This window comes from Palaemon carinicauda, chromosome 21, assembly GCF_036898095.1.
Source record: "Palaemon carinicauda isolate YSFRI2023 chromosome 21, ASM3689809v2, whole genome shotgun sequence".
Lineage (NCBI taxonomy): Eukaryota > Metazoa > Arthropoda > Malacostraca > Decapoda > Palaemonidae > Palaemon > Palaemon carinicauda.
The window spans coordinates 17893511-17901010 of NC_090745.1; the positions used below are offsets into that span (position 1 = coordinate 17893511).

The 7500-nt window shown below is 35.0% G+C and overlaps 1 protein-coding gene across 6 annotated transcripts in view; it reads left to right on the forward strand.

Moving 5' to 3' along the window:
* Window positions 1-7500, forward strand: part of LOC137615196 (protein tweety-like) — a 219204-nt gene that overhangs the window by 22336 nt on the left and 189368 nt on the right. For all 6 annotated transcript variants that reach the window (XR_011039189.1, XR_011039191.1, XR_011039190.1 and 3 more), the window contains exon 3: window positions 7329-7388. The gene's annotated coding sequence lies outside the window, so the exon portion shown is untranslated. The remainder of the gene's footprint in view (window positions 1-7328; window positions 7389-7500) is intronic.

A 7500-nucleotide genomic window follows, 5' to 3' on the forward strand; every position in this document is an offset into this window, starting at 1 on the left:
TATATACATAGATAGATAGATAGATAGATAGATAGATAGATAGATTTATAGATATATAGATATATTATATATGTAATATATATATATATATATATATATATATATATATGTATGTATATATATATATAATATGTATATATATGTGTATATATATACATATATATATATATATATATATATATATATATATATATATATATATATATATATATATATATATCCTGACCGAGAGAACAGAGATGGATTCCTTCTGGGAAAAAAATAATACCCGTTTTATGTAAGTAGTGAATCATGCATTTTGTAGTTATCACCCTTGGGAGTTCCCCTCATCCTAATAGGAAAAGCTGTTAATGCGTCTCTCTCTCTCTCTCTCTCTCTCTCTCTCTCTCTCTCTCTCTCTCTCTCTCTCTCTTTATATATCTATATACATATATATATATATATATATATATATATATATATATATATATATATATATATATACTGCAAAATTTACAAGTAATGCTGAGTCAAATTAGTTGTTATTTTAAATCCGTTGGAGACTAAAATGCGTAAATTAATTAATAAAGAGATAATGACATTAAAATGACAGCTGGAGATGAAATCTGACGAAGGAGCGTACTGATTGTCGTGGTTTCATATAACACTTAATGGTTATGTTAGAAGCCACTTGTGGGGTTTGCTTGCTAATTTACTCATTAATTCATCTGTTGTTAATTGGTTTGGGAATTTTGGCTCACATAGCCCAGTGCTGGAGCCAGTGAGGTCAGACGCATTTAAAGGTTTAAAGGTAGCTCATGAATGGTAGAGACAAGGGACGGTGACACTGCCCCTAGCAAGCAGGACAATACCTTAGAGACTGACCATGTGTTATATGATCAGTACCCAAGCCGTATCTCTATCCAAGCTAGGACCAGCGAGGGCCAGTCAGTGGTTTCTGATGATTCAGCAGAGAGACCTAAAGGCTCCTCCAAACCCACCAACCTTAGCTCACAAGGATGGTAAGGTTGCAGACACTAATGGCACTATAAGTCTTGAGTAGGACAACCTGTATTTGTTAGGTTAATGATAGAGTAAGACATATAAATAGACAAACGTGAATAATTTCCTAGTAATTGGGTTGTGGTGGCCGAAGTGGTAACGTCCCTGTCTGGTGAAAGCCAGACTGGAGTTCGATTGCCGCTCAAACTCGTTATTTCCTCTGGTCGCTGCAACCTCACCATCCTTGTGAGCTACGGGTGGGGGTTGTTTCGGGGAGCTTATATGTCTATCTGCTGAGTCATCAACAGTCATTGCCTGGCCCTCCTTGGTCTAGTTTGGGTGGAGAGGGGCTTGGGCGCTAATCATACTATATGTATATATAGTCAGTCTCGAGTACATGTCATGCTTGATAGGGCAATATCACTGTCCCTTGCCTCTGCCATTCATGAGCGGCCTTTAAACATGACTAGAATAGATAAATCTCAGCAGGAAATCGACGGCTAATAAGGAGGGGGGATCATGGGCTATAGAATTTTTTTTTATAGACTATGGTAGTCTAGGTAGGTGCATATTATAGGCAGTGAATGTTTTCATGGTGAACAGGTTGACATTATGTTTATATATGATAGATAGCCTATATTTTAACGTTGTTACTGATCTTAAGATATTTTTATTTTTTTTTTTAGTATTTCTTGGCATACATAGTTTATTTATATTATACTATTGTATACGAATCTTCAGCAATAACGGCTAGGTATTTAGATATGCACACACAGGCAAATTCTTCTCATCAGGATATGACTATTCCCTTTTCCCCAGACCCGAGAAACGGAGGCAGCTGAGCATGACCGGAAAGAAATACACACACACACATATATATATATATATATGTATATATATACATATATATGTATATATATACATATATATACAACACACACATACCGGAAAGAAATACACACACATATATATATATATATATATATATATATATACATATATATATATATATATATATATATATACACACACACACATATATATATATATATATATATAGAGAGAGAGAGAGAGAGAGAGAGAGAGAGAGAGAGGTGGGATTCCCTTCCCTAACTGTACGATCTTTTTTATTGGAGTCCGTGGGCTTATAGCATCCTGCTTTTCCAACTAGGATTATAGTTTAGCTAGTAGTAGTAATCATAATTGTGGGTCTTCACGATCCCTTGGGCTTCACTCACTTTTTAGCCTTGTGCTTATTTTCCTCTCCTTCCGCCTTCCTACCATCTTGCTGGCCAACCTCTCTCACATGAACTTCATGGCACAAATCCTGAATTTTCCTGCAGTTACACCTAAATTCTGAGTGGCCTCCAAGGCCCTTATATCAGGTACATAGAGCCTTAATTCCATGTATTCATCCTTCACAATATTGACATAAAAACGCATGTATTACAGACAGAAGTAAGCTGACTGCCCGATAGAATAAAAAAAAAACTACGCCTACGTCTGCGTAGACGTAAGCAGATGAGTTGGACAGATAAAAGACTAGAGGCTTTATGACTATGATTATCTTTCAGGCGATGCGTCCCTTAATAGAATAGGGGTAATGTACGAACAGTGGCTGTTATTGTTCGGGGGTGTAGCCCAGCCGCGTGAGTCACCATCATCAGCACTGACGCATTAAAACAGAATTAATTTGGCGTAGAGGCAACGCTTAGTCGCTTATTCTCTCCAGCAGAGACAGAGGATTGGAAGAGAGAGAGCGGCGGGTGTGATCATAGCGAAATGTTCCGTCTCTTCTCTCTCTCTCTCTCTCTCTCTCTCTCTCTCTCTCTCTCGTAATTTGATCCTTCGACTTCCCCCAACCTCCTGGTGAGAAAAGAGGAGAATTTTCGATGTAGTTAAAGCCGAGGGTGGAGTGTATCCGGTAGCTAAGTGGCGCAAAAAAGGGGAAATTTTGCTGAATATAAACGAATTACTTTTGCCTACCCACAGTGAAATATGTAAAGTGTCATTGTTGGTTGTTTGGGGATTTAGTTGTTGATTCGCATGTTTTTTTTTTATCTTGTAGTCTTTAATTAAATTACCATTGGTTCACAAAATATAAAGGCAAGCATTGCAATTCCAGATTATTCCACTTTTTACCAATGTACAATCACTTGTTAGTAGCGATTATGTAAGACCGAGAGAGAGAGAGAGAGAGAGAGAGAGAGAGAGAGAGAGAGAAAAGGGAAGGGAAGAGAAGAGAGTGCACTTCAGGGCAATTTCTTTGATCTCGTCATAATCAGGTTTACTCCAAACCACTACAACATTTTCGTTTGTGCCTCAAAGAAAAGAACCTTCACTTTTGATAATTTTAAATAAACAAGAATCATCACATTATGTTAAGAAACTTAAAAAAAAAGTTTCTTTACAATAGTTCATAATTTTGTGATTAACTGGCAGAGCACTAAATAAAGTAGTAAACCCTGTTTTTTTCTTGTTTATATGTACAGCTACCTCAATTTATAAAGGAAGTTTCAACCTTAGATGTTCAATTCTAGCTTTGAAGTTGCTAATTTAGTGTTTACAGGAGGTACTCTGAATATTTGGAACTATAGCAATGCAGTTCCAGTAACTCCCTTGCTGTCTGTGAAGGAAATTGTCACTATAATGGTTACAGAATACTCTGTCCACATTAGTGTCCAAAGCTGTAGCTGCTATTGTTTGCTAGTGCTGTAATAAAACGAATAGATAGTTTTGTAATAGGAATGGTAGTTGTTACAGCAAAAATGCCACGCAGAGATGCTAGAATAGGAAACTGTATCAGAGCAACATGGCTTTCTTAAGAAATCTTTTGTCAAAATTGGCTGAGCATTCGCAAGGGTACTATTTATGTAATTAGCAAGTTCTCTTTTTCCTTATGCAAAATAAGACTTAATCAAGCTGAAGCTACGTTGAATAAAGTGTAAATTATACTTTGATAACTTATACAATCAGATGCTGCTCAGAATTAAAGTTTTCATTCATAAGTCTGGATCTGCAGTGACCAATACTTAATGTAGTAGCGTGGTTACATGTCTGTGTTCATAAAGGAAGCGGAATAGTCTTCGTCATTGTGAAGTAATATTTGCCTTATATGGCATTTGCATTAACTTAACGACGTGAGCTGCTGTATTGCAAGTCATGTAAAAGTTTTCTTCTTCTTCTTCTTTTACTTCAGGCGTTCCATTTATGTCTCGGGAAATATGTTAGAGAATCTCGAAAGAGAAGGGAAATACGTCGTTTGATACGAAACTCTATATAAAACCTGCACTTTTTTTTTTTATCGGATCACTACAAATTCTCAAATAACCTCACTTTTACGTGATTCGCGCAATGAAATATTGCAGTTGAAGAAAGCTTTAAAGATATTCATATAGGACTACCAGAGAAGGGAGTTGTGGTGTTAGTTTTTGGGCTTGATTATATTGGCGCCGATGTCATTTTTGTATTCAAGTTTAATACGTTAAAATAGCTGATCATAAACTCCTTTGATTATGTCTTTTAATGTCAGCCCTATTATGCGTGACTTGACATTGTGATTATTTCAATTAACGAGTGCTTACAATAAAGTTTATCATTAAAAATCAGTTACGAGTTTGTCAATCTTTTGAGCATGAAAAGACAACGTGTTGAAGTTGCAAAATGCACCTACGGTAAAATGGTAAACTGTACATATTTCTTGAAAACTTGAAATGACATTGCAATAATCCGTACGACCCAAGATAGTGCAATTTTAAAGATGTGAACTCAACATTCAGGATATATTAGAATTAATTGTGTTAAAGGAGAGACAAGCGTTGAATGTTGTCACAGTCAGGAGAATGGAGAGGCAATATTCTCAAGCGAAAGAATCATCAGATTAAAGAACATATTATTACCTCCGACAATGTTGTTGGGAGGAGGTTATGTTTTTGCCCCTGTTTGTTTATTTGTTTATGAACAACTTCCTGGCCACAATTTCACTCATAGATTTGTGAAACTTTCCGGGATTAATGGTTATGTTGAGATGTGGAATTGATTCAATTTTGAAAGTCTTAGGTCAAGGGCAAGGTCGAGCAAAAGTCGACCGAATTAATCCTAAGGGAATCTGGTTTCGATAAATAAGCTTCCGTGGTGGAGGTCTGCACTCAGAGTGCTTCTCTATTTATTATATTATTATTATTATTATTATTACTTGCTAAGCTACAGCCCTAGTTGGAAAAGCAGGATGCTATAAGGCCAGGGGCCCCAACAGGGAAAATAGCCCAGTGAGGAAAGGAAACAAGGAAAAATAAGATATGTTAAGAAAAGTACCATTAAAATGGATATTTCTTATATAAACTATAAACACTTGAACAAAGCAAGAGGAAGAGAAATAAGATAGAATAGTGTGCCCGAGTGTACCCTCAACTTTTTTTTTTTTTACTTTCTGGAGATGTCTCGATGCCAGAGAAATTTAGACCAAAATTCAAATATTTCTTCTGAGCCTTGATCCTGTCAAGGGAATCTGCCTAAGGTTAAAAAATTCATATAGATGTGTGTACAATGAAAATGACAGATGATAGATAGACATTAGGCATAACAGAATGGGTCCCTAGAGATTGGAAATGAAGCAGGGGAAGGAAGAGAAGACGATAGACTGACGAACTAATAAGAAATGCGGTTATAAACTGTCATAGAAAGACCATAAATAGACGCGAGTGGATAGACATGTCCGAGGCCCTTCTCCGGCTGTGGCTGATGAAGATAATGGTGATGAATGTTTGTGCAAATGATCACACACACACACACACACACACACACTGTACTGAAAACCAACCGAAAACGCTATTTTTGATGAAAAACTTCGATTAAGGAAGACTTATTTTGTTTGCTTACCCGCAAGCATCCTCGGGCCATTAGGCAGATGAACAGACCCACACGCGAACGCGCGCACACACACATATACACTGGAGAGGAGTTATTCTTGCTTTTCCGCGCATTCTACCGTGAAATGGACTTTTGGAAATAACCTTTTCCTCTTTGTTATCCGGACGCTGTATAAAACACTTGTGGCGAGACAATCCCTCTCGCCCACGTGTGCATTGTGTTCTCAGAATTACTGTGTTTACGTTTTGTGGACACTGGCATAGTTTTGCGTCGACTTTACGGTTTTAATGCTTGTCCGTTTTTATATGTATACACACATACATATATATATATATATATATATATATATATATATATATATATATATATATATATATATATATATATATATATATACACATACACAGGGTGGTTCAAAAGTAGGTGGAAAGTAAATTATTACATTTATTTTGAGATTACATATACATGCAATTATATTTGCATTGACAATTAAATATGATTTTGAACCAAAATACACTTGTAATAATATAACCGATACATTGACCTATTCCACATACTGTCCACCTACTTGTGTGTGTGTGTGTATATATATATATATATATATATATATATATATATATATATATATATATATATATATATATATATATATATATATATATATCCCTTTTTTGAGTGAGAATACCTTGACGTGGTGAAGGGGTTTGTGTATCCCCATAATCAGTAAAGCTATAGCCTACTATAAGTCAGGGCCACTCATACTAGGTAGGTTTACTGTGAGCTATCAGACTAATGACTCCCACCTCCACCAATACGTAATGGCCAGCGTGGTGATGAAGGGCTGCAGTTTTTGGTGTTATATATATATATATATATATATATATATATATATATATATATATATATATATATATATATATATATATATATATATATATATAAATTATATCATGCTATTTCAAATTTAGCTTATTAGGTATTCTAGGTTATTGCAGTAAAGACTTCATGCACCCTACTCTATTGATGTTAACACTGAGTTAGCAATTTAAAAGAAACTTCTATAATGTAGTTTTTATTTACTTCAAGAATTTTTTTTTCTGGTGAGGGGAGGGGCATAAGGTGTGTTCATTTTATTTCTTAAAGTATGTGACAATAGTAGACCTTATATTCCGGAGCCTAACGTGTCAAGAATAACAGGAAAATCCACGTTAAGAAAGGTTCCTGTTGTTTTCTTAGGAAGAACAAATCTGGCTTTTTATTTCTATGCTATGCTATAAAAATAACGTCTCCTGGTTTATCCTTAATGCCGATGTTTACTATTATTTTATCTTTAAAGTCAATATTTATGATTATTTTATGTCAGGTTACATTTTTTATTTAACAATTAATGGCAATGTGTATATTTAGATATATAATTTTTAACAGGTAAATCAAAGATTTTAATGTCTTTAATGCTCCTGTTTCTTTTCATTATTCAGGTCATCCAGCTTCGTCACCAAGGAGCAGTTACAGAAATAGTGTCATTGTTATCATTCAAGGTAAGCTCCAATTTTTATTCCAAGTTGATTAATTTTGTTTACGTAACATATTTTACGATTTCAAAATCTCATTCGTTATGATTTTGTTTTTATCCAAAGGTAGAAGTAATTT